Source organism: Oxyura jamaicensis, chromosome 1, assembly GCF_011077185.1.
Source record: "Oxyura jamaicensis isolate SHBP4307 breed ruddy duck chromosome 1, BPBGC_Ojam_1.0, whole genome shotgun sequence".
NCBI classification, from domain to species: Eukaryota; Metazoa; Chordata; class Aves; order Anseriformes; family Anatidae; genus Oxyura; species Oxyura jamaicensis.
In genome coordinates this window covers 54,073,344-54,100,948 of record NC_048893.1, presented here as the reverse complement: position 1 = coordinate 54,100,948, position 27,605 = coordinate 54,073,344, and the positions used below count along the sequence as shown (strand labels likewise).

The following is a 27,605-nucleotide window of genomic DNA, read 5'->3' as shown; positions in this document are numbered from 1 at the left end:
GCTCCAGCAATAACAGCAGCTATGGAGGTGGGAGGAGAAACCTTGCCACAGGTAAGTCTTTTACCTCTACAGGGTCAAAGTTTGACATTCAGCTCCTGTCGCTGGCAGGGAGTCATTAATTGGACCCACTTCTGCGTACGAAGGTCATCTCAGAGGTGGGAGCAGGAAAACAGTGACTCTTTCTGGACACAAAGACAGCAGCAACTCCCACGCTGCAAGAAAAGCTGCATAGCCTCGGGCTTCAGGATGGGTAAGGAGGGCAGGCTGAGAACCCCCTCCCTGACCCTACCTATCAAGTGGATGGCAAGCTTTGAAATGCTGCGATTGCACCCCTTCCCTGCTACAGCCAAGATCTTGAACAGCTCTGTGGCTCCCTCCTTAGCTTTCCATCATAACCAGTGTCCTAGAGAGAGCCCTCTGAGGCAGCGGAGTGCCCAAGGAGTCTTGTATGCCTCAGCCTCATGCTCATTTTCTGGTTCGCTTGCTCTGTCCCTGACCTGTGCTTTCTTCCCTAAGCGTCAAATGCATCAGTCTTTAAAAAGGACCAGTGCTAAGTGCCTCTTATTTTAGAATTCACCCAACTGTGCTCTCCTCAGCAGATCTTCTGAGGCACTGATCTTTGTATTAAAGGGCAAGAAATGACTTTCATCTTTCTACATGAAGTGAAAGCAAGGGCACTCAAAGCAGGAACCTCATCTGAACTGCTGCAATTATGCCTATAAGGAACAAAGTTTTCTCCCTTCTGGCATTATGGGAAAATAGTTTTTACAGGAAAAAAATAATTATCCCATCCTCACTGGAGACTGACATTCATTGACATTCCCAGTAGGAGGAGGCACATAGGGTTTGGAAGCTTCCACCAAAGTTCTGCTTTCTGTTGTAACAGGATAAGAAACAAGATGAGGAAACACCAACCACAGAGTATCAGAGCTGTTTCATGCATTTCCACCATCATTAGCAACATTGTCCACAACCATACTGCTACATACAGCTCAGGTCAAGGCACTACATCCCCTTATGTACACAAGCAGGAGCCGAACCATTACTGCAGTTGCATTTTTCCCCCAGTATAACTGCTATCACACCAAGGAGCGCGTGATAATTCATCAGTAATTCATCAGTTAGATCTACATCAAGTTCTAAAAACTCAAATTACAAAACCCAATCTAAAGGACTAAGATCTCTATACAGTTCTGCCCATTAAGAAAAAACTTAGTGTTTGCCACATAAAAAAGACCAGCTCCCGCTGTGCGGATGGAGATAAACCGATTATGCACATGTACAACCAGGGCTATAGGGACAATGCACACACCTAATTCTTAGAAGTTACACCACTTTGTCTAACAAACTGACACTCCCACTTTTAAAGGAAAATTATGACTACTAATGCATCTTCCTCAGCGTGTTTGTGTGTTCTCATTTTACATTTCCCATCACACACCGCAGTAAACTGCAAGCTCAAGTTCATCTAAGCAAAACGCAGACTGGGGAAGGGCCACTAAAATAACTCAAAATATTTTTACTGTGAAACAAAAGGTCAAAGACTTCAGTATCTGCTATTAACATTCATACTGCAATTTGACCCAGAGGATGAAAGCCACATGATTTGATTTGTCACAAACCTTAAGTCACAGTTTACACAGTTTTTGTGCCTGTTGAGTTCAGCCTAATCCTACTTTTTTTATTTATGTTCCTCATTACAAATATTCTCTTTGTGAGAAAGCATCAGACATGCCTACATGAAACGTGACAGTGTCAGTTATCTATGTACTTATTATTGTAAATATTCCACCATATACCTGGATGCATGTGCACATATCCGCATATTAAAACAATTCTGTAAAGTCTGAATACATTTTACTTGATGTCAGACAGCAGCAGAAACAAAGGCATCTGAACATCTAGGAAGAATAAGATATTAAATGGTATTTTGCAAACCTATCACATTCCACTTACACCAACAATTGTTTTTCTTGGGCTACATTAGTTGTTTTTTGCTTGTAAATTTAACTAAAATTGTTTTCTAGACAGATACCCGCAATCAGTGATTTAGGAATTATATTGCCCGTTTCTGGATACCTTCACCATCAACATTTTGATGCAAAATGCACGCCCTCAGATTTCTTTCACTAACTGAACAGTAAAACACACCAACACCCCAAAAAATGTACATAACCTCCTCTACATTTTAAACTATGAACAACTTAGCCAGAGCACTTTTCTTCATCCATAGAATAAAACTGTTAAAAGTCAGTTTAGCTCATCAAGTGCTTAGCTAACAACTTCTGTATCCAGTTCTTTCATACAACTTCAGATTTACATTCAGTACTTCTCGTCGAATTCTCAAGTTTAAGCATCGTATACTTATTCAAATCTACTTAAGTCCTAACACAGACTATCAATTAAAATAATATGAAAAATGTTTGTACTCATGCTTTTCTTATAATAATCAATTGTATTGATTCTGAGCACAGCAAGACTGAAATCTCTTGCATTAAATGGCAGGTAGACCTAGAGTGTAAGAGTCCCTGCCAAAAGGAGCTTACTGACTAAAGAGCTACCTACAAGTTAATAAGCAGGTTGTTTTAAGTCACATTTGGAGAAAGAGACTGAAACTATTGAAATTAAGTTTTTGGTTGAGGTTTCGCTGTAGGTTCAATTCGGTGTTTCCCATTTTTTTTTCTTTCATATTTAGATCAAGCCTACATATGTCAGTAAGATTAGCCTCGATGAGCGTTGCACACATTTGACTTTGGTTAAAGTCAAATCTATGCCTCCAATGTTGACTGGGGAGCCTAAATTCAAGTAAACTGGTGAAGTCTTGACCTTAAAAGAGACAGAGACAAACGTACTCTGATCACTACAAACAATAAAACGGGAAGTAAACTATTACAAGAGCATGCTTTAAATCTTGTATTTTAAACAGGAAGCTGCCCAACAGAAAAAAAAAAAAGATCTAACTGCACAGGACTATCAAAGTTAAGCTGTAAAATTTCTCTAAACCTCTTTTTTTTTTTTTTAAAAAAAAAAAAAAGTTTGAACATCCACTTTGCTTTCATTCAAATCAGAACTCCAGCTCAGCGTTGAGGCGTATATCACAATGGATTTCCTGCCGAGACTCATTAAAATGGTAGCTCTTGATGAATAGAAGTATTCATCAGTTACAGAGACTTTATGATACACATTTCCAAGTTCAGTTTCCCCCCACATATATTGATTATTAGCTTGAGTTTGCTGAAATCACTCATCCATGTGGTTTTATTTACTACCCTCAGTAGAGTTCGTACACACGCATGAAGAGAAATTTAAACTTGTAGTCATGAAGACAAGGAGAATCCAAACCCTACGTACAAAACTCCAGAGGTCTAAGTTTCATAAAGAGGTCGGAGTCAAACCACAGTACACAGAGTTATATTTCATTATTACTCTCTGCATCCAACAGCAATACGTTTGTAGTACTTGTAAAAGAAATCACTTGCAGTAGACAAGTATGCTAGATCGATTTTACAGTTTCCTCTTTGCCAGGTTTAAAAAGGACATGACTTTGCAGAGCTCGTTCCTGGTGTACTGTACAATGGATTCAATCACAGTTTAATTACTGGAAAACTGTAGACACTACCATTTCTTTAGATTTTTTAGGATGCTCAGAGAGGCGGGATACTGTTCCAAACACCAGCAGACCGAATGGCCATTACCACAGGGACTAAACGCATTATATTGAACGAGACTGGGCTGGAGAGGGGTAAGAAGATGTTAAAGTGCTACAGTAGCGAGATGAATCTCAGCTTTGAGATTATTACTTCAAGTACTTGGAACAAGTTCTCACAGCTGCTATCAAAAAAAAAAAAAAAGTAAAGGGGATAAACCATAATTAAACACTGCCATGAAATTAAGATGAACTTGTAAACCAATGCATTTCATTTAGTTGGACAACACCCATTTGCATTAGCTTCCAGGGCAGGAGTTGCATTTGTTTTTTTGTCTCATCATACTCTACTTAAATCAGGTTGCTCATTTCCATATCTTTTTACACTAGAAAACTCAATTAGAATCATGGTGCGCTTTAACTGAAAAGAAATTTAAGGTACAAGTTCACCAAGCCACCACTAAAAGCTAGAGCAATTGCCAGCAAAAACAATGCTGCTGTAGGCAATCCTATGCTATTATAGTTTTGTTCCAACCCACAAAAGACTTAACGTCAGGCACACAATTTCTCTACTTAACATGCAAACAGCTGTGCCTCAATTACTAAGAAAACAAAGGCTAGAAAGATATTTATACAAGAAATCAGAATGGATGTTAGAGGGTACTGGGTGCATTTTTCAATCAAACGAACAAAACCATCCACTCAGGATGAAAGCCCTGGACACCTTTTGGTAGATGTGAACCAACTCTGGGCCTCTAAAATACACTCTAGTCATCTGTATGTTACCCAATAACCTGAGGTTACTAAGCAAGAAAGCAGATGTAGTACACAAGAGTGGGGGATAACACAACCTTAGCTTCGACTTCCCCTTTCGGTAAGCGTTGCACTAGGCAGAAGGGTTCCTGTACCTCCAGTGGGTCCACTTGCAATCTCCCCCTATCTTAGCCACACCAATAGGTCAGCGATGTAAATCTGGGAAAGACACGGGGCCTAGGGGTGGGAGCCAAAGATTCAGCCGATTTCCAAAAAGGTAAGGTACCAAGTAATTCTTTCCACATGAAACAAAAGCAGAACTTCAGCATCGGCTGGGAAATCACAACGCTTCTGACAGTGCCCTCTCCCAGCTGCTCAGCACCCTGGGAGCAACAGGAGAAAACCTGAACTTCGGGGTATTGGCAGACTGCTTTCATCTCACGGAGCAACTGAAGTACTTTGTCATGTAGTTAGGAGCAGCCATGTCTATAAACATACTCTCCCTTGTACCTGTATGTGACTAACCCGTGAATTATTCATTATAACGTACATTTAGTACAGCATTTTTTAAGACCTGCAAAGGCAGTAACAGTTCAAGTTCTCAAGACAGCTTCTTGCAGTACTAAACGTTAGGTCTCAGCATTTGTACCAGAAATATTTGCAGTGCCAGATACTGATGAGAAAAGTTTTAAGCACCTGTAGCACCTGACTCCTCTAGACACAGTTTTCAGCTCCAGAGCCGGTATTTGAGTCACCACCTGCTACACTGCTGAACACACCTTCACCCTCTGACACTGCGTAACACTCAGCAAAATAACGTGATGGACAACACAGATCACCTCAGCCTCCTAGGTGAGAGATCCTTATAATCTCTTCCCTACCCTTTTGCCAGAAAAGTAACTGCAATCATTATCTTATCACTCATTTGTTACTGATTCACTTAAAATCAGGTATAGTTCCGTCTACTTAATGGCCCCAAAATTTTGTAAAACATATCAACAACCATCTAGAGAAAATAATGCGGGGGGGAGGAAACAGATTATTCTTTCTTCTTCTCCTCTGAAGATGAAGATACCATCCTGGCTTTTTTTTTTTTTCCTCGTGGGAATAACTTGGTGAAAATAAAAGAAAAGAAAACCCAGAACCATGGCAGAAACTTCCTAATAACCTTTGCAAACAAAGTCCAATAAAAGGCCTTCAGTTTCTACACCCATTCTTCGGAGACTGCCATAACACAACGATTCAGTCATCCTGTTTATACAGAAACAGCCACGAGCTACCTGACTGAGCAAACTTCAGGGTTGAAGTCTTGAGACTCCAGGGAACTTCCAAAATCAGACCCTAACAACACAAATCAATCACCCAAGCGATGACACCGTATCACAAGAACCACCACAAACTTCACCAACGCTGCGCTGGTCATACTCACTTTGAGGTGCCAAGCCAGGAAATACGAGAAGATCAGACCAGAATGTGGCAGTTAGGTTAAAGCTACTGAAAACGTTGCCTGTCCACCTCCAGAAAGATAGCACATGCCATGAATAAGCGCGACCAATAAAGCCATAAGGAAGGGGTACGCGTCAATTTAAACAGTCCCACCTGACATGGAGCTTCACAGAGCCATGGCGTGATTCCACCCCGTTGTTATTTTTACAAGGTCAGATTAGCAGCACAATCTTTATGTGTTTATACTGTTTTGGTGGTTGTGATCAACAACTCCAAAACCCCTTTGTGCTACGAGCAGTTTCAGTAATGTTTATCAATTGCTCCCCTCCCCATTATAACTTTCAAGTTAAGAAAAATATTTGCTTATCTCATTCCAGCTTCAGGAAGGAGAGCTACAGTTGCAGACAGTGCATCTGTGAGTCAATAAATATCCGCACCACGGTTTGCCATTTTTACTGGAATGCCACGGATAAGTGAACTTAGTCACATTGTTGTTACCTAGTGACTAATTTCAAAAGCATCTTTACACAAGCACTAACTGATTAGGGCGCTGTTATTTTGGAGTTAAAACTTTACCATATCGAGGCTTCCGGACAGAAGATGTATCCGAGAGTTAAGGACTTGCAATTTAACCTTCCAAGCTGTGGCTGAACAGCCTCCATGCAAATTACCTTATATTTCTTTATAGCGTAGGGCAGAGGTACGGAAACCGGTCTGCAGAGCAAAGTCCATCTACTACAGTCTCTCTCCCAGGATGAAGCGCAAGTTTCTTAGGTATTACTTAGGAGATTATTTGGTTTTGAGCAGGGTTTTCACTTAGGAAAAAAGCTTAAGCTCTTGCAGAGGGATAGATTAGAAAAATTTGCAGCAGAACAAGGTTGACGGCTAGAAATAGCGACTCTAGGGAAAACCAAGAGGGCAGGGGTTGCAAGGAGGAAAAGGAAAGTGAGTTTAGCACTGAATGCACGGGGAGTTTCTGAAGCAACGCAGTTTGCTTGTGGGATATCCCACTCGGTTCCCAGAAGCACGACGTTGCCCCAAAGCTCCTCTCACCCCAAATTCTGGCAGACAAGCAACGAAACCTGTGGGGTCCCCCCTGGGGGCAGCCCAGGGACCTTGGGGCTTTCCCCACCTTACAGCCAGGTCTTGTAGGGCCCCCGGGACGAGGCGAGGGACCGCTCCCGGGGCCTGTCGGAGGCTGTGCCCAGGAACACGAGCTGCCTGCGAGCCCTTCTGCTGCAAGCTTCGTCTTGCCCTGTCACTCCCTCCTGCCCCGCGCAGAGGAAGAGGAGGGCTGGGGCGGAAGCCTGTCAGCCCTGACAGCTGCCCGGCGGCCCCCGTCCCCTGCCCGTTACCTCACCGAGTGGGGGGGGGGGGGGGGGAAGGGGGGGGGGGAAAAAAAGGGGAAGGGGGAAAGGGCGCCGGGGGGGGGGGGGGGGGGATGGGGAGAGGGGCATGCAGGGTGCCCGGGCGGACAAAGGGGGCACCGGGAGGGAAGGGGAAGGCGGAGGGGAGGGGAAGGAAGGGGAAGGGAGCCCCCGTGCTTCACCTGAGGCAGGCGGAGTGCGGCAGGCGCCGAGGGAGTGTCGCGCTGCTGGCGCTGCCCGGCTGCTCCCGCAGGCACCGCGACCGCCGCTGGCTCAGCGGCACTGCCAGCCGCCCGCCCGCCGGGAGCCGCCCGCCGCGCCGCGGCACCGCCCCCGCCGCGGCTTCTAGCCAATCGGCCAGCCGGCAGCGGGGAACTGACGGCGGGCCCGGCCAATGGGAGCCGCCCTCGGGGCGGAGGCTGCTGAGCCGTTGCGGGAGGGGATGGCGGCCTCGCGCCTTCGTGCAACGTTAGCGGAGGCGCACCCGGCGCGGAGCGGCGCCGCCCTGAGGGGCGGGGGGGGCCCCGGCACGGCCCGGCACGGCCCCGCTGCCCCCTCGCCGCCTCCCTTCGCCTCCTGCCGGGCCGAGCAGTGCCAGGCCGGCCCCACAATGCCCCGCAGCGGCGCCGGGCTGGGCCCCGGCGGAAGCCGTGCCTCGCTGGCGCTGCCCTGTGCCCGCCCCGGGCCGGCGGCCTGGCGCTGAGGGGGCCGTGCCCGGCAGCCTCGCGGGGAAATGAGGGTGGGGGGGACGTAATCCAGGCACCGAAAATACAATCCTGAGGCCGCAGGGGCTGGGCACGGCCCGAAAATGCGAGGGGAAGGGCAGAGGCACGGCGTAGCCGGGCCCCGGTGCTGAAGTGAGCGTGGAGGGGGTCGGGGGAGGCCTGCCAGAACGGGAGAGGTGTGAAGGCACAAAGCTGAGCTCATCCTTCCTCTCTGCGTGTGCTGCAGGCTCCAGGAGCTTCAGGCAGAGCGCAGGGGAAAGGAGGAAGCCAGAGCCAAGATGCGAGACGAAAGTCTTCCAAAAACGAGCGCGGCATATACGAGTCCAGATGTCAGATCCAGCTGTAGAGATGAGGTTTATTGCTTATTTACAAGCATCCAGAAATGCAAGGCTGGCTCCGTTCGGGGCTTCCAACTTTCAATAACGATGGCAGGTTTGCAGGCATAGGTGCCAATGACAGAAAATACAAGGTGAAGTTTACCATCGTCAACTAATAACAAAGTTACGAGTGAAGCAGGCTTGAATCAAGAGCGACAGAGATGTTAGCAGAGAATTGTCTTGAGTAAGCATCTCCTGTCCAAGTGAAACACTTTTGGCTCAGATTCATTGCGGCAGTTTGGAAACAACGCCAGACGTGTATGTCTCGAGACACAAAAGGCAGTGGGTGAAATCCCTGAAAGCAGTGAAAGATTTGTAGAGCCGAGTATCAGGCATACAAAGGTGTCATTGTTAAAGGCAGAGGTGAGAGGTGTAAATATAGGTACAATAAGAATTTAATTTGGCAGTGGGAAGAGAACATGCAGCATAGGTCTTTGCTAGTACATTAAGACAGAGAATGAAAGGAAGCTGGAACTGTGACAAGAGGCAACCAAAGATACCTACAGAATCAGTTCCCGTAAATGGGGACATCAGTCCCCATTTAAGTGTCCAGTAACTCGTTCTGATCCATCAAAAGTGACAAAAAGGATATTTACTGGCCGAAAGGCAGGGTTTAAAATTCTCCCATAAAAATGAGACAAAATGGAAATAGTGGAGATTACTACATATAGCAAGAAAAATAAAAAATAAAAAGAGAAGCTGTGTCTTCAGCCAAGTGGCTAAGAAAGGTAAACAAAAGCAAACAGTATCAGGTCTAAGTAAAGTTTTTGAAGGAGAAAAGTAGCAAAGCTTAGCTGGGCAAGGAAATAGAAAAGGCAAAAATTAACTGACAAGAGTAGTCATGTGGGAAATAAAAGGTAACGACTGCAAGTATGAAATGCAGACATTAAAAGGCTGACAGTCATTTTTAAGGACTGCATGGTGCAGGTCATTCCAATTTTTCTTATTCTCCTCTGCCTCTCATACTTTCATAGGTACTCTGCACTTCCCAAGACTTAAGTCTAAGGTCAGGCTGTACTGTCTTTCTCAGGTTTGTCTTTCTCTCTTTGTTTTTCTTTAATAAAGAAATTTGAGAAGCTGGTTCCGCTCCTGTTTAATCAATGGCAAAACTTCCCCGATGACTTCAGCGGTAAAGTATCAAAAATGAGCTCAAAGCAAAGATAGCTGCAGTTTTCTACCAACCTCTCCCTTACCAAAAAAATATCCCACCTCTTTTGAAAACTCCGCATGTTTCCCTAATGCTCAGCTTGGTAGGTGCATGGTAGTTGAGGCAAGTCAGATTTGAATTGTCTTTCTGTAGCTTGATTATTCTGAAAATAAGTGCAAAGGGTTTTTGTGTTGCTCTGATGGCAGGAAGTTACCCAGGAAAGGAGACACGCCTCAGAAAGAAAGAGGTATGAGTAAAAAAGCTATCATATTAATTTTGTACATCCGTTACTTTCTACAAATTTGTATGATGATCATTCGATCCTTCCGGTCAACTTCACTCACATTTTCCATCAGTGCTTGCAAGCTAGCAGCCGTTGGAAGAGCAAACTTGTAATGGTCACTGAATTCTGAAAAACAGCATCTCAAGCACCTCAGCAGCAGCCAGATTTACCAGTTTGGTGGGAGTAAATTAACAGCATTATAGCGTTTCCTAGAGAAAGGAAAAGAAAACGAAACACTGTGCATCCACAAGTTACTCTTCAGTTTGCCAGCCTTCACAACAGACCACACCAATGCTCACTTCCCTGAACTACACTGTTTTCCCCTACACTGGCCTAATCCAAGACAATTGGGCTTAAGCTTATTGGCAAGCTGCAGTCCCTGGGAGAAGCCTGCACGTCTGCCACGAACACTAAATACCGGCACGTTTCATTTCTGTATCTCACAAGCAGGTAAGGTGGCTGAATTCATGTTGACAAATCATTTCCAAATGCCTCGCGAGGCAGAAGAAATCTCCTCCAAAACAAGTTTCTTCCAGGCTGAAAGAAGAGTGTCAGGAGACAAAAGGTGTTTACTTTATCAGAGAAGTCACATTGCTAAACGCTAACCACAGTGACTTTAGACAGAAACCGCACACAAGCAGATCTGGAGAATGTCACAATCTGTTATTGCTAAGACGCCTCAACTCTGCTTTTGCAGAAGCCTGAAACATCAGTAGTTTCTGTGCAGACTCATAATTGGAATTAATACAAAAAAAGGCAGCTCTGGAGTCGCTTTGATACATACACCCAGCTATGAATGCAAATGAGAACTTACAAGGTTTCTACACCCTGTAACAGAAGGAAATGGCTCTTTGGAGCGAAGGAGAAGAAAGCAACACATTTCTGTGGACTTCACCATTTACTGCCCACGTCCTCTGAACAATGTGAAATTTGCCTGGAATTAGCATAGCTTCCTTTTCCCCTTGTGCCAATTCTTTATTGTTCTGCTCCCATAACAAATGCCAAATCCAAACTGTGACGGCACAGAAGGTGGAAAACCATGAACTTAAGACGTGGAAGGAGTAAAAGCGAGTGGTGTTACCAGCGGAGCATCGGAGTTTACAAATTTAAGCCTAAATTCTAGCTCTGTTCATCCAAATTGTAACAGGAGCAGCTGATGTAAAAGAGCTGGGACCACACTAAGGCAAACGTGGCCCAGGAACCTGTCTCAGAAGCAGTGAGTAGCAGATGTTAGGAAGCATATAAGGCCTTTCCTTACAGAGAGGGGTTACCCTTAGCATGCCTACCCAAATTCTGGTGTGGCTGAGTTTTCATAGCTTCATTGTCTTGTTTTTGTGTGTCAGGGTGCCATTCCGTAGTGCTCTCTTCATCAGCAAAACTGCCTTGAGACGTCATCCCCCCCCTAGCCGCTTGGTCCTAGTGCTGCGTCACAGCCACCACTGCCTCAGTGGGGCTGATGCATTAGTTTCAAAAGCCATACCGTAAGCTGGATCACTGGAGTTAAAAAAGAAGGTTAAGAAGAAAAGAGCAGTTTGCTGATCTAGTTTATAGGCCCGCAGAGAGACAGAGGCATCAGCACAACCGAAGAGATTGAACCGCGGGACTGCGACAGGGGTCTTTCACGCTCACTTTGCTGATGGAGAAAATAGGAGGGAACTATACCTGCACCCCAAGGCTGGGAGGAGGGCGGGAGCTGCACCTGGCACACCGTAGCATTTAAAACAGTTATTCTCCCACTTTCCACCTCTCCCCAGCCATCCACCCACGCAGCCTTGTGCGAACAACCTGCTGAAGTCCTGCTTCATTGTGGTTCTTGCTTCAGCTTAGTAAAAGAGGAACACGTTTTTACTTTCTTCACACGTTAATGACAAGATCTGCAGCTAGAAAACAAAACATTTGCACACGACATCTCTGCTCAGTTGGGGTACAATTCAGAGGCATAAATCCCTATCCATCAGTTAGGTAGCACAGTAAGCAAATTTACTTTGTGCTAGAGACCCTCCCTGCAATACAAGGGGAGTGACGCTGCGTTGTAAAAGTATGTACGTATCCCAGTTGGATAAGCAGCTTGGCAAACAGCTGTGCTCTGACTGAAGTCATGGGACGTGTCCTCAGAAACATACCTAAACTCATGTCTTGGGCAGAGGAAAGCTCTCCCTGGAGCTCGTGAGTTCCTCCAAGCCCTGAGATGGGAGTGCAGCTCCATTATGCATGGTTGCAGACACCGCATTCCTGATCTGACATACCAAGAACAATGGCCCAGAGCTCTTTACCTCCAAGGAATTCAAATATAATCATCACTGCCATCTAAATGTGAGCACAGCGCTAAGCAACATACATTTTTTAGTTTGGTATATCCACTTCCTAACCTTGTTTCCTCTAGCCCTGTTCTCTTGCTGCTAGCTATTTTCTATCCAGCTGTAAATGCTGGGAAAGCTGGCATCCAGCACAACTATAAAGAAAGGATTTATACACCAGGAATACAAACCATTCAGCAAAAGTATCCTTGCCCCCAAACCACCATTTGGGACCTGAGTTTTCAGCCTTGGGTCTATCCCAACTTGTCCAAAATCCCAGCAGAGCACCTCCTGTTACCTGCCTTAAATAAGCATGGCAATTTCTTGTTGTGGAAAACAAACTGGGCATTTTCACACAACCCGTTGTGGTTTAGCCCCTTTAGTGATAATTCCACCTGCACAAGGCACGTAATTCTGGGCTTGTCTGTCCTGGCCTCACGGCTCTGTGGTTCAGCAATTGCTAAGGGTCCTTTATTACCATCTCAAATACCTCCTTGTCCTTCTCCCTTTCTCAGGGGGGGTAAGAAATGCTTCAGATTCCTGAGTTCAGAAGGGCTTGGGGGCATTCTTTTTACTCAGCAGAGGATAAGCTGAAAGGGGAATAAACATCCCTGTCGCCCTGCAGCCGTCGTATGCTTGTGACACTCAGGTAGCAAATATACTTGCCAGGCGTGGAGCAGATATTGACAAAGGGAAAATACTCGCAGGAGATTGCCAAAGCCATCTAAACACTGTTTTCCTGCTTAGGTGGGGCTGTGGAGAGCTTTACGCTGTCTTTGCTTCTGTTTTCCTTCCTAGGTCTGAGGCTGGGCCTCATTTTCACAGAGCCGAGAACTGAGTACCAGGGTGATTTTGCCATTTGGAAAACAGGACCAAGTTCAGAGAATCCACCAAGGTGGTTTTTTACTTCACAAAATTCACATTGTTTAAAGTGCATTTCAGCATCTGTCACCCCTAAGAGACCTCTAAACAAAAGGCATCTAGCTGGATGTTAGCTTCCCTCTTCCTCTCCCCAAGCATCTTCTTCCTCTAGCAGGAATTGAGTCTCCCTTCTTTCCTCCCTGCAAAACACGAGAGCACCTCTGCTTTCAGCCTGCTGCCTTTCCTCAGGTTACTACGTGAGCTTTTGCTAATGGTGCCTCTCAGCTTACCTCACATTCGCTGTTTGGTTTTGGGTTCAGCCTGCAATAGTAATCAAGGCCAATATTTGCTCACATGAAGTGGCTCTGTGGTTCTCATTCCAGTGAGCTGGCCGAGGCCAAAGTGAAACTAGCTTGAAATATTCTAGTATGCCCAAGAGATGCTCGGAACAAGGGATTTTTCCAGTGCTGTAGAAAGTCATCCAGATTCTCATTGCAGCTTTGTTGTGGGAACTGCAGGGGAACTAACTAGTTTATAGCCTGCCACAATTAAAGACACTGCTTTTGCCTGCCAGAAACCAAAGTCGGTCCGGTCAAAGCCTTGCTGTGGGCCCATTCTGCTGGGCGAGAGCTCCACAGCCAGAAAGAAGACTTGACGTGAAGTCTTGCAAGCATTCACCCTCTTCTGCGAGCCTGAAGCCCACATTTTTCAGATAAGAGGAGGCTACATCCTTTGTGCATGCAAGTCAGCGGCAGGTCTTATAAACACACCCACAGATTCTCAGTGTAACATATTGCAAGCTCTGTGCGGCTGGAGCCAGCGCGTGCTTTGCTCAACAACCCCCTTTTTCATTTCTGCCAAGATTCCCTCCCACATTTGGGACTTTTTTTTTTTTTCTCCCTACTCCCTTGAGAGCCTCCTCAATTCTCCCAGCTTCACCGGCCTCCCACTGCCAGCATGGACCGTTCTGTACGGCTTTGCCAGCTTGCACAGCCTTTGGAAACATATGGGGCAACGCAGGAAGCTGGGTGCATCGCCCTTATTTTCAGCCCCCTGTTCGGGTTGGACAGATGGAACAGAAGACCAAACTGACAGTACTGGCACAGAAGGCCGAAAATGAGCCCTGGGGACTTCCTGAGGCATTATCTTTGTAGGATGTGAGAAAATACTGAGATACATGAGGTGTCATCAAGGTGGGAAATGACTTTTTAGGCAAGGTGCAGGCAAGAGCCTCGTGTAATGCAGCCATCTTCTTTCCCATTCATCAGAGCATTGTTTCCTGGGATTATTCTGCAAGAAAGAAAACAACCCATGGGGCACCCTGTGTTTGTGTAACAAATTCCTGTCAAAAATCAATACCTCACTGCAGAGCAGCAGGCTGCTGGGCTGTCAAACCTCAGGCTAGCACCTGCTCTGCTGTATTTCTCAGCTATCAAGAGGCAAAGAAGTGTTAGAGGAACCAAACCCACAGAACAGAGATGTGTTTTTTTTGTTTGTTTGTTTTTTGTTTTTGTTTTTGTTTGGGGGGGGGCGCGGATTTTGTGAAATGCCTCTGTGTGACATAGCAGCTTGTGTTAGGCTGGGATGGATGGAAGGAGTCCTGCAGGCACTGATGCCTTATGCACCGAGGGATATAAAAGGGGGTTCATGGAGACAATACTTGGACTTGGAGTTAGACACCCAAGCACGATACAGATCTAAAGCACAAAATAAGATAGCTCTACTCTCTTTAACTTATGATAAATCCTGTCCACTCCCTCCTTGTATTTTCCATTCACACACAAAGCAGAGGCATCCTTGCAGTTGTCCTGATTACTGCTGCACTGAACTTTAAGCGCACACCTGTACGCACACTTGCGGCTGGTAGCGAGACAGCACAGAGGCCTGTAATTCTTTGACTCTTTATAGAGGAATGTACGTGTATAAAACCCTTTGAATTTTCATAAGCCAACCCTTAGATGTGGGATAGCGAAATACAAAAGGATGAAAACAAGATGCTCACCCGATGATTCAGCTTTCCTGCAAAGCTTCTTCTTGCCGCCATCGTAACCCTGAAAATAATCACCCCAGCCCCTTTTTCCTGTGGGTTAAAAACACATCAGCCATGAGGATCATAATGATAAGCGTTTTGTTGTTATTCAGAAACCATGAGAAGGGGTTTTGCATTACATGAGGAGAAAATGCATACAGGAAAAGAAGGTATGCGTATTATTGTTATTATTTTTTGTTTCTTGAGGAATGCTAAATCAGGTTTGTCTTTGCTAGGGGACATACCAGCTGTCTCCAAGCTCTTTTTATTTTGATCTCTCTTGTACCTTAATTGGAAAAGCAGGGTGTGGAGCCTCCAACAAAGGCTCCCCTTTGTAGTGTGTTAATTAGGCACAGGAGTTAACAAAACCCCTCGGTTATAAACAATTACCTTTCCCCAGGCTTACTTTCATTTTCATGCTACCACGTTTTTACTAATTTTCTATTAGTTTTCCAGAGTGGACAAAAGTAATTTCTAAAATTAGTCCTCTAATTAGTAAGGAAGGGAATAAAAAATCCCAAGCAGGAAAATATGTAAAGCAGGAGGGAAAAAAAAAAAATAATAAAAAAAAATGTATAATTAGGAGCACTTAAAGATGCCTTATTTGTGCTTCTTCAGGATACAAGGTCTCTTCGGGTCACTGTAAAGTCTCCTTTAAAGCTGAAAATCTAGACTGTGGTCCCCTGGAGGTGACTGTGGGTGGAAATGCCCAGGGCAGGGAAGAATCAGGTGTGGGCTCCGGTGTCCTGAAGTGGGTGCTACCCTCACCCCAGGGAGCAGGAAGCACAGGGGCTGCGAGCTGCAGCTCCTCCTGTCCCTCTGCAGCGATTCCATGTGCAAAGCACAGTTTGCCTGGAGCAGGGCCCCGCCTGGCCTTCAGGACATCTTTTTGTGTGTCCTGGCTGCTGGCAGTGCACCTGAACAGCTGGGAAGGGAGAGGCCTCTACCCTCCTCTTTCCTGTGAGCTAAGCCAGGCCTCATCCCGATAAAAACGACCTCGCCCGCAGCCACCCTGGCACCTCTCTTCCTCTTCCTCCTGCAAGGGGAAGGATGGAACAGAAGGCTGGGGGTCTTTCTGCTTTCAGCCTTGAGATGCTGCAAGAGGCAATCCCTGTGTTGGGAAACCGTGGTGTAAGGACAGCCACGGTCTCAGCGCTGAAGGTTTTATGTCCTGCGATGGCACAAAACTTCGCGCTGCTGCTCCCTGATCTGGTTTTCTGTTGAGTTTCTGGAGAAAGGTGGAGTGGGGCACTTTAACCCAGAGAACTGGGAGAAGCATGTTATGATTCAGTCTCCAGGTGAAGTCAGTGTCACCACCTGTGATAGTGCCATTTCCTCCAGACTTTTTCAGCACAGAGGGCACCCACATACATCAGCACAGATGAGGGGCTCCCCCTGCGTGCCCCAGAGGTTGCTTTTGTGCCAAGAGAATAGGGCAGCAATGTTTATGTGGGACTGGGGGAAAGAGAAGCCCATGCAAACCCAGACCCACAAGGTGCAGTGCAATGATCTCCCTACACGTACTACATCCCAATAGGAACTGCATCTCTGACCTGCCAGCAGACCCGGAGAAGGCTGTCTGGGGGAAAATTCATAGTTCTGAATGGCAACTTCCCAAGCAAAGCAATTCTCTTTGGAACAAGCCTGCCTCTCCTTCCTGGAGGAGACATCTCCTGAAGGCATATCCCCTTTACTGCTGCCCATCAAGCCACAGTCCTCCTTCCTCGCTGCACTGCAGTAGCACACATTGCTTCTCAAGCCAAGAGCAGCCCCTGTGCCTTTCCCCAGAGAGCTTTCAAGCCCAAACGGAGCAGGCAAACTCCATGTGAGAGGGCAATCAGAAGTGAAGAAAGGCTGAGGCTGGCCCCAGTGCCCCCAGCAGGTCCCAGGAGGGATCTGGGGACAGGATCCTGCTCCTGCTGACCAGGCAGGTCCAGGAAGCAAGGGTCCCATGGCAGCACGCAGCCGCCTCACATACGATGGAAAATGTTTAAACTGCTGTAGCTGGGGCCCACAGGAAACTTTTGGGAAGTGTGTGCTGGGTCTAAGACAGGAACCAAGGGAGTCAGTGTTTAAAATATGCACTGACAATGAATTGCCTCATTACTTAGAGAAAAATCGAGAAGAGGGGAAGGAGTAAAACTCAGCCACATCTGGAAACAGGCAAATAATTGTCTGATGGACACACCAAGTCTCCTGACTGCTGGTCTAGGGCTTTGCTGCTGTTCAAGCCCATGGTGTCTTTCCTCTTCATCATGGCAAGCTTCTCCCTCCAGGAGACAGCAGGGTCTCCTCTGCATTAGGGTGTTCCCTGCTGGAAGGCACTCCCTCTCAGAAAGGCCAATATGCCCTTGGATCATTCTTCTAAAGGGAAATGGTGGGGGAACGTGGCCATTTGATGGCTGACCCCACAGTCTCCCCCCGCGTGCACCCTCTCCTGCAGGATGGAGACCTACCAGGGTCTCACACCCTGCTAAAGCAGCAAAAAATAAAAGGCAGTCGGAGATGTGAACCTCCTCCTGAAGCACTACGTAAAGCAAATGAAGACGCCTCAGAGTGGGGGCCTCATAAATTTGGAGCACCCTGAGGCAAGGCCTCTGGGGTGGGAGCCCCAAAGCCGAGCTGGGCTGGCAGCGAGATCCTGCCTGGGGAGGGAGCCCGGAGCGGGGCAGGTAACGCTCACGCAGCTTTTTATGGCTTTTGGGTTTATTACATTTATTTATTTTTTTTTTCCTTCCTGGCCTCGGTGACAACCGCAGCCTTATAAGGGCAGGAGCGCGGTGCTGGAGGCTGAGAGGAGGTGGGGCCTCCCGGGGCTGGAGGCTGCCCGGCCCTGACCTCCTTCCTGGGAAAAACCCTGGGAACCCTCCCTTGGCCCAGCTGCTGAAGCAGCGAAAACTGCACGACGCCCCCTCTCCTCTTCCCTTTCTCCCCCGCACCTCCCGGAGGAGCTGCGGCGGAGCCTCCGCTTTCTGCTTTTTGGGATGCGGGGAGGGTCTGGGAGAGACGGGTCGCGGGGTCCCCCGCATCCGACATGGGAAACCTATTCCCATCTGGCTGGGGTAGTTCTGAGAACTGGAAGAAAAAAAAAATAATGAAAGGAAAAACAAACGATCCTTCCCTCAGCGCTGCTGAGTGTGTGAAAGGCTGCAGCTGGCAGGTCTGCTGCGGGATGTCTGCTGCAGACCCCACGGCTCCGTACGGGTTTTGGGATCCCCCCTGCATCTCTGGCTGGCTGCGTGCATTGGGTTCCTACACGTATCGACCTGGTCTGATCCATCCAGCTCCGCCAACTGGTTACAAATAAAGCCGAACATAAACATGCTAAAAATGTCACTGTCATCAGATAAGGTCGCTATGCACACAGCATTCCTGACACGGGTTCATTACACCAAGGACGTGGAAAGCTAATCCACCAGATCGCATGCATGTGGTGGCTGGCATGGGGAGGGGGCACAGGGAGCCATAAACTCTGCTTTTGAGCCTGCTGCCAGCCTGGAGGACATCACCCCTGCGTGACTCAGTTTCTCTCAGCGGGGGGAAAAAAGAGGGATGTCACGGCCCCCACCTCCTGCGAGCGCTGACGTGTTTCGGGAAGGAGCGGCAGAAGGGGAGGCAGGGGATGAGTGTGCTTGCGAGCCGCAACAGGCTGTCCTTTTGTGCTGACCGCCGGCTCACAGAGATCTTTACCAAACATGATCATATGTATCACTACAGGAGGCAGTTCTCTCTATTTTGTAGGAAAGGAAGCAGGCACTGAGAGCTTCCTCTGTGATACATTTGTAATCATTGCAGTGTTCAAGTCCCAGCAGCACAGGGCTGAGCACACTAGGTGCTCACCTTTTTTGTCAGATGCCCAGGTGAACACAGAAGTACACGAGCTGCCAGATCTAACGACCTTCCCTACCATGAAATGAGTTTTTATAGCTCTCAAGCCACGTATTTTAAGAGCTGACAGGAGCAGGAGCTGTGGCTGGGTCACCAGTGGGAGACCAGTGGGATCATGCTCCCTCTCCTGAGCTTGCCACCACATCCACTCTTTCACTGCTTGCAGGCTGCGTCTGGCTCAAGAAAGAGAGGTTGTGGGGCCTTTCTCTTGGGATGAGTGATTTGGATTAGGTCAGCCAACGAGGGAACATCCTGTTCCTTCTCAGCCTTGGGACTGTCAGGGTTGTGGTTTGAGGACTGAGCAAACCAGCCTGAGCCTGGGCAGCCCCCAGAGGAAGAAGTCCCCTTGCCTCCTCTTCCCCCCCCCCCCCCTCTGACCTTCACACTCCCACTGTCAGTCCCAGATCTCACAGTCTGATCCAGCTGGAAAACAGCCTGAACCAAAAGGAAGAGCTGTGTCTCCAGCTTGACCATTTCCTTGGTGTTGACTGCCTGGGTGCTAGAGAGGCTCTGGAAATGCACAGTCATGGGGAGGACTTTCTGGTGACACACCAGACATAGGCTGGTCAAAAACAAGGAGGGAATCACAGCCCCGGGAGGCCAGAAAGCCTCCTTTCCAGGGACACCATGGATTAATTTACTCCAACTGCACAGCTGGCCATGAAGGTTGTTACGGCATCCCAAATGCAAGTGGTTGTGACCAGTATCTGAATTACACAACATCCATTGCCAAATGTATAGGGTTACCAACCTCAGGGCATCACTTAGTGTAGAAGGTAATTTTGGAGGTCTCCAGCCTGCTCACAGCCATATCCAGCCAGGTTTTGAAAACCTCTGAGGGTGGCAAATCTATGATCTGTTGTTGCCTCTTGTCCTTTCACTGAGCACCTGCACTGCAGGTGTTGGCGTGTGCATTCACACTACCAGCACGTGCCAGTGCATGGACAGTGAGCATCCCTGCCGCTGCCTACCACGTTAATATCGTCTCAGAAGTTCAGTTCATAAAAATGGGTGCAAATTCGCTCAAGACGAGGAAGCTGTGGTAGCTTCTGCAAGCAGTTTTACTGCACGTATGCTGTGCGAACGCCTTGTGCACATATACCCAGTGGTGTCTGGGCACCGTCCTCCTCCTCCTCCAGCGGCTCTGCACCTCGGCAGTCACAGATCTTCCTCTCCATTGTTATCGGAGAAGATGTTTACAGCCAGGTCTAGATCTGGTCAGGTAGCTTCTCGCTTACTCATCTCTCAGCTATTGCTCTGCTCCAGTGGCTGTGAAGCTGAGGGAGACAGGGTGTACCAGGCGGCAGCTGGGGCTGGAAGACAACAGAAATCAGGTTCTGCTCCGGCGATGTTGCCGGAGGGCAGTGCATCACTCCTCTGATGTCATATCTGTGAGGCACGGCCTTCAGAGTGTTAAAAAAAAAGAACACCCATTGCTCAGTGGGCCAGAAATGATTTAAAAGGAAGCAAGCCAAAAAGGAGACCTCAAAACTTTTACCTGCTTGCTGGCTTGGGGACAACGGTAGGTGAAATGACACACAACTGTTACTCAGTGGTGTCTTATGTGATATCAAGAGTGTGATGTGATGGGCAATCCCTCTGCAGTCTTCACAGAGGATGGGAAATGGGGAAGGCTGAGATGAGCTCCGGGCTGTGGGTCAGGGAAAGGTGTGAGATACAAAGCTGGCCACGAGGCTGAGGCTGACCAAGAGGCCGAGGCCATGGCCGGGGGAAGGCAGGGACAGGGCACCTCTGCACCCCGACCACCTTCCAGGGCCAAAATCCCCACGAGGAGGGGGTTCTGCACCGCCATGTGGAGAGGACCCTGGGCACTTCAGTGCAGGCCATGCTCTCGCTGGTGCCACGGAGATGGGACAGGCAGGGCAGGGCTCGGCCTGGACCGGCGGCTGCCCTCACCTACAGGCCGGGCAGGAGGCTGCGGCCCAAAGAGAAAGTCTGAGCGTGCTGGGTCTCAGCATGGGTGAGGTGCTCAGAAGATTATGACAGAAATGCAATAAAACAGGTTTTCACTGACAGCCAAGGACAGGAATCACTGACTGTCGGTGTTACTCGGCTTCTTTTAATCTGAGACGACTCAAGGGCTGCCTGAGGTGCCAGGAGCAAAAGGAGGTCGGGTCAGGTTTGAAAAGCGAAGCTCATTCCAGGGATCAGCCACTCCTGCTGACTCCCTTTGCTCAATCCCAAAGCGAGGCAGGGAGGTAAAATTCAGGCTCAGCTCAGCCTCACCCAGCAGTTCCACCTCTGGACCTACTGGGCCCAGTGGGGACAGGCTGTGAAGCTGCTTCTGGTAGAGGCCTGACCCATCCTGCACCACCATCGCTGCTGGATACGGGTTGGAATCACATAATCAGAGAGTGGTTTGGGTTGGAAGGGATCTTAAAGATCATCTAATTCCAACCCCCTGCCATGGGCAGGACATGGGAGCAGGTTGCCCAAAGCCCCATCCAGCCTGGCCTTGAACACTCCAGGGATGGGGTATCCACAGCTTCTCTGGGCAGCCTGTGCCAGGGCCTCACCACCCTCAAAGTAAATAATTTCTTCCTAATACCTAACATAAACCTACCCTCTTTTAGTATAAAGCCATTCCCCTTGTCCTATCACTATACTCCCTGAGAGAGTCTCTCCCCAGCTTTCCTGTAGGCCCCCTTTACGTACTGGAAGGCCACTATAAGGTCTCCCCAGATCCTTCTCTTCTTAGAGGACTCAGCATATGTGCGCAGCCACCATAATCCACAGGACTTTGTCCTCAGCCCATCCCTCCCAGCTCTGCCACCCAGCACATCTCACCAGGCTTATCTGGTCGCGTGCCCTCCTCCCTCCCCAGCCGTACCCCGCGGGCCAGATTTTCCTACTTCACCCCAAAAGCTTATTTTTGTTATTTTAAAACAAACAGAGTTGCGTCTGTTTTGATTTCCAGCAGGAGGTTAGAGGGAGGTCAGAGCCGACATCTGGGCTGGAGATAACATTCCCGTCTAATTAGCAAGCCCTGAATAACGAGGGCCTTCCTGTTCCCCCACCACCACCCCCCCCAGCCCAGCACAGGAGAGGGCAGCGCAATGGGGCTGGGGCAGAGCCAGGGCACCCAGCTGGGGGAAGCAGCCCCATCGGGTGTCATTATATTTCCCTTGTCCTCCTCCATTTCCACACGGGCACTGTTCGTAGGCACCCAGCCTTCACGGCCCAAGTGTTGTCCCGGTGCAAGTTACTGATTTTAACGCTGTCCCTGCTGCCATACTGATGTCTGTGCATCGAGAGGAGACACAAAGGGACTTGACACTTGCAGGACACATAAATGATCTCTGCTTTCTCACATCCTCAGCTCTCTCCTCAGCCGAATATTGGCAGCCCTGCCCCTGTTTTGGGGAATTGTGCTGTTTATTGGGGTGACAAAATGCAGCTGTCACATCAAGCACAGTGATGCCGCAGCGAGGGAGCAGCCACGGCCGGAGCCAGCTCTGGGACAGGAGGGCACACACGGCGGCTGCTAAGTGGCAGTGACAGGACACAGGAACGGGCTGAGCTGCAGCCTGGTGTGATGACAGCACCAGGCACTTCTGCCCCACTGCCAGCTGGCACCTGCAGCAAAACTGCGGTGGGTTTATTGAGGGAAGCTGCCGGCATCAGAAAAGCCACAGCCAGTCAGCTCCTCAAAGGGAATGCAACCTTTGCTCCTGGCCTTGGTGGAAATCCTACAGGAAGGAGAAGGCAGGGGGCAGGCTCAGGGCTGAGCACTGGCAAAGCTTGGCTTGAAGGGACAAGGCTGGAAACTCAGGTCACCATCACGGGGAGGCACTGCACAGCAGGAGAGTGGCAGCTGCTGGAGATGGCATCAACCTACAGAGCTTGCTTGTGGACACAGCCACATCCAGGACCCCAGAGGGGTCTCTCCTGCTCCTGCATCCCTGAATCCTAAGGGTGCTGCCCCCTGTACCATGCCAGATGGAGATGACCCTGAGTGTACTTCCTCTGAGCGTCACCAAAGAAACCTGAATTAGGAACAGAGTTGAGCTCCAGGGAAAAGGGAAGGGGAAGCAAAGTCCCAGACAGGTACCCAGGGCTGGCGTGCTGGGCAACCGCACAGTCTAGCACTAGAAATGCAGTGGCAGGCTTGAGAACAGCGACATTTAATGATGTCCAGGCTCCAGGGAAAAGCCCAGTAGTTGAAACCCATCACACCTGGCAGGCTGGCAGGGGAAAGCTGGGTGTCCTCGGTGGCGAGCCCCCAAGGAGCCAAACTGAAGGCTCGGCCCCTGGAGAGAGAATCTGGTGCAGGAGGAAGAAGAACTTGAGGGTTTTTTGTCTCACTGCTTCCTGCCGAAAGCTGGCACGGCTGTAAAATCCCGAGCCCAGAACAATGAGGTCTCCTGTCCCAGCAGCTGCTAAAGCAGTCACCTGGGGAGCTTCCTGCCATCAGCCAGGGGCAGGACGAGAAGTTGCTCCCGCACGCTTTCCTGCAATCCACCACACGCCTGATTTATGCTCAGCTACATCCCTGCCACCCCCTCCCCCAGAGCTGGGCGTCTCACGCTCCGAGAAGAGGATGTGGTTGCTGAGACCAACCTCTGACGGGGAGCAGGCTCATCTTTCAGCCCTGCTTCCCCACGCAGCAGGAGGTGCTTTTCTTTGTGACTTCTGAGCTACCCCATAGCTCCCCGCAGGCAGTGGGGACAGTGCAGGCACTCCCTGGACATCCCCTGTACTCGGTGCCCTGGCTGCTGCGCCCCAAAGCGCCCAGTGAATGAATGCTTTCTGGCTGACACATGCTGCAAATCCACTGCTTGCAGTCACCAAAGAGCTGGCACCACGCTGCCACCGGCTTCCTCTCAGGCCATCACGCCTTTCCCAAGCATTAGTCTGCTGGTCTGAGCCACGGCAGATCTCGCCTCACGGGTGAGTATTTTTAGAAAGTTGGAGCTAAGACCATGCAGTCACTCCTGAGCTATGCCAGGATGAAAAGAAAACAACCACTTCTGCCCGAACAATGCAGCCTTGGAACAAAAAGCCGCTGCAAATGGGATTTTTCAGCATCACTCACAACTGGCCAAGCTTTGAAAGACGAAACTTGCAGTCAAAAAAAAAAAAAAAAGAAAAGAAAAGAAAAAGAGAGGCTCCCGGTGAACAGAAAGGGCCTTGACAATTTACTTAAAAAGCCAGATTAAAGCAAAACGGTGTTATATAAATACTGGAAGGCATGCTGCGGCTTGCGCGCGGTGCAACCCTGTGTTTGCATCAGCTGCTGCTGCTGGCTGCATGGCGCGGCCCCGTGCTCGCGGCAGCCCAAGGGGACGGAGCTGAGCGAGCCCCGAGCACCCGCGGGCTGCAGCGTGTCTGCCCCGAGGCACAGCCGCCCTCCCCGTGCAAGGCGAGACCGGCACGAGAAGCTGCACTGAAGGTCTCCGGAAAGCACCAAAATCGCTGGTGCATTTTGTACCCGCTGGACGGCTCAGGAGGGGGTGCTTCTGAGGGCTCCGGCTGCAAAAATTTCCTGTTTTTCTGTATTGCTCAAGCACTCGTCTGCTGAGATGGAGGATGCAGCTGGGGTGCCTGCAGGCGAGCAGCGGTGCGCACCAGGAGCTCGGCAAAGAGGCCGGCTCCGGTCCCCTTCTGCTGGCAGCAGGTGTCCCCTGCTGCTGTCACCTCCTCCCTTCCCTGGAGCACGCCCAGGCTCGCGCAGCACCCACATGGGATGAAGCCGCCCGTCCCTGTCCCCGTGCACAGCCCGAGGCAGGGCCCGGGCGCTGCCAAGCACGCCCCGCCCTGGCTAACACGCTGGCGGCCAGCTGCAGCCTCCGGCTTCTGCTCGAGAAAGGCTTCGAGTGGAAAGTGCTGGCAGAGAAACCACAAGGCTCACGAGTGAGCCGAGGGCAGAAAGACAAGTGGCAGAAAGGCCGTGGCGAAGCACAGCTGCCTTTTCCTTCTCCCTGCTCTCGTGCCTGCCCTGCTGGTGGAGGTGGACTTAGGCCTGGGTGGGTTGCAGAGCAGGCGGGGAGGATGGGACGTCTCACCTGTGATCTGTTTTGATTTAGATCCAGCACTCGAACCTTCTGTACTTTGCCTTATCGTTTTATTGCTGAGGATATTGCAGCTGGCCGAGCTACGAGCAACTTGCAATTTAACCTGCAGAAAACTGAAAGCAACGATGAACGCTCAGCACAATTCAGCAACGCTTTGGAACGCCGCTGAGCTGAACGCTGCTGCTAATGGCCTGCCCGGGTTCGAGATCCAAGTTGCCAAATCCGTGCAAATCCTGTAATTAGTTGAGAAAAATGGGGGGGGAGGAGATAAAAAACAAAGCCGAGAGCAGCCAGGCTAGGTTGGCAACCGGCCCTGCCAAGGGCAGCGCTAGCAGCGGCTGCTCTCGTTGACATGGGCCCGATGCTTGCTTTGTTGTAGGATTTACTGCCTGTGGAGCCAGCTGGAGCCAAATGCGGCCACAACTGGCCCTGTCCACGCTCACAACCCCCGTGTGCTGCGCGTCAGGCAGCCTGAGTTTCCCGTCCCCTATCAGCACGTCGTGGGGGCTCGGCGCAGCACGCCGGGCACGGCAGCAGCACGGCTCTCACCCTGCGAGGCTTCAGCAGACGGAGCCAGACGGCTCAGGAAAGCAGCAGCTGCTGCTCTCGGGTTCGATGCAAGCCAGCAGAAAGGGATGAAAAAGCTCTGCTTGCTGTGAACCGGGTGTCTTCAACTGGACTGCGAGGGTGGAGGCGCCGCATGTGAACTGTGGGGGGGGGAAATCTCAGCGCTGGGTTCAGAGCGCAGCCGGGCAGCGAGCAGCGGGGTCAGCTCAGCTTCGCTCCCCTTGGAGAGGCGGCGACTGCCACACGTGCTTAAAATAGCAACCGGGAACATGAGAAGCAGAGAGCACTGCTGTAATGCCTGGGCGGGAGAGTAAATGTTTAACAGATCAGGGGAACGTTGGATGTGTTTAACTCCGAAAGGGAGGAACAACGGCATCCTTGCCCGAGTGAGAACACAGAGGTTTTCTCAACTCACATGTACAGAACAGCTGTTTCTGAGAAACAACCTACTGCCTTGGCTCCCTGCTCTCAGGAAAGACCAAGATCACATTCAGCTGGCATGAAAATTGCTGTGCAACCCCTCTTTTAACCGCTACATAAACACGCTCCTTGCAGTGCTTCCTGCTTGCACCTCCTGAAGCCTCCCTAGCCATCGCCGGCCGGGGATTTGAATTGAGATCCCGCTGCAGAAAACACCTCTGCACTTTTAGGCCTGCACTGTGGTGAAAACAATGCGCAGCATCACGGTGCACCCAACCTCCTCCTCTTCCTCTCTGCCAGCCAGGCAGTTTCTGGAGGGTTTCTCCCTGTGTACGTGGGGCTCCAGTGTTTATCTCACAGGAACAGTTCTGGCTTTCGTATAAAGCACGCTGGTGCTTTAATAGCCGACCCGCACATTAGCTGCACTTTTCCTCAGAAGGAAGTGATAAAATAGCTAATTTATACTGTCTCTTAAACGCACAATGCAAAGTCACTGTGTTTTTTCCTGTTCTGTGGGATGGTGAAGCATAAAAGTTGGCTATTGTTGGGTACGTGACGCTGTTCCCCTACTTTTCCTGCACATGCAGGGAAGTGGAGACAGCCTTTACTTGAAGCGTTTACAGAGCAGCCGGGAACACCGAGGTGCAGGGTGAACCGCTCGGCCCGAAACAGGAGCGGGACACCAGCAGCACAGCTTCTGCGGTCCCCGCCGTAAAGCCATTTCTCTCTGCTCACAGCTTCCCAGATGACATCACCGCAGGCAGCGCACCGCGCGGGCCACACGCCAGGCCGTGAGCTCAGCCCTGCCGGGAAGGCAGCCCACCTCGGGGGGCCGGCACCGCTTCTCGCTGCTGCCCGCGCCCCGCGGTGCCCGGGCCGGTGAGAGCAGGTGGGAAGGGTGACGCCTGCAGCGGCGCGGTTGCGGCGGGACACACGGGACTTGGAGCGGTGCTTCCTCGCTCCTTAAAAGGCCACAGCTCATTCCTGCGAAGGTGCGGGGGAAAAAAAAAACTAACGACCTGTGCCAGGGAGGAGAAATGGAGCAGAGCCAAGGCAGAGTTAAGGCTGATTGAGGGAAACAGAAGCTAGGAAGGGAAAAAAAAACAACAGCTCTTACATGGTTATTAGGCACGTACAATGTGCTCATGCATGAAGTGCAGTTAAGCATTACAGCGGGCACCAGCCCCGATGTCGTACTCTGCCTACCAGCGGAGGAGGAAGCCGGGAGCGGGGCACTGCCAAGGAAAACTGGAAGCGTTCGGAATTCAGCTGGACTGTCATCAGGTGAATGTGGGGAGGAAGAGCTGGGAAAGGATGAAGGCTGTGACACACAGCTGCCTCCCTTAGCCTAAAGGTCGGGGCAGTTACCATCAGGAGACCGCCTGTTGTCAGGACTCACCTGTGTGAGCAGGTTGGATTATTCACACACGGGACAGGGAGGCTTCAGACTCCTTGGGCATGAAAGGAGGTGAAAAAAGCATGGTGGGGAGCCAGCACAGAGGAAGCTTCTTGTGTGAGCCACTGCCCCTCTGCACACACAAGTTCCCTCCTTCCAGAGGCCTGGGTCCAGCTGCACCCAAAGGGGACAGGGGAGCAGCACTGCAAGCCCTGTGAAAGTAATCCACTTGTTTGTTTTTCGGAACATTACCTTTTAGTAGGGATCAAGTCATAACCTGCTCTCTCCCAACCCATCATTAGAAACCAGCCACTGCTCTGCTGGTGCTGCCTCTTGCCTCTCTGGACAGATGAGGGACTTCCCTGTGA

The 27,605-nt window shown here is 49.9% G+C and overlaps 1 protein-coding gene and 2 long non-coding RNA genes across 4 annotated transcripts in view; 1 reads left to right on the top strand and 2 right to left on the bottom strand.

Annotated features, from left to right (window-relative positions):
- The window catches only part of MYH9 (myosin heavy chain 9), a 69,560-nt gene extending 62,015 nt beyond the window's left edge, over positions 1-7,545 (bottom strand). Inside the window, exon 1 of the mRNA XM_035340098.1 lies at positions 7,395-7,545. The gene's annotated coding sequence lies outside the window, so the exon portion shown is untranslated. The remainder of the gene's footprint in view (positions 1-7,394) is intronic.
- Positions 7,546-9,967: 2,422 nt separating this feature from the next.
- Positions 9,968-12,203, top strand: LOC118160677. The gene is made up of 2 exons (XR_004747628.1): positions 9,968-11,010; positions 11,052-12,203. It is a non-coding gene; the product is annotated as an uncharacterized LOC118160677 (long non-coding RNA).
- Positions 12,204-13,177: 974 nt separating this feature from the next.
- LOC118160676 lies at positions 13,178-15,809 on the bottom strand. Of its 2 annotated transcripts, none has more exons than XR_004747626.1 (3): positions 15,072-15,809; positions 14,905-14,982; positions 13,178-14,192 (listed from the first exon to the last, which is right to left on the bottom strand). It is a non-coding gene; the product is annotated as an uncharacterized LOC118160676 (long non-coding RNA). The 2 variants fall into 2 exon arrangements; XR_004747627.1 differs by having other exon boundaries at positions 15,091-15,809.
- Between the last annotated feature and the right edge of the window lie 11,796 nt (positions 15,810-27,605).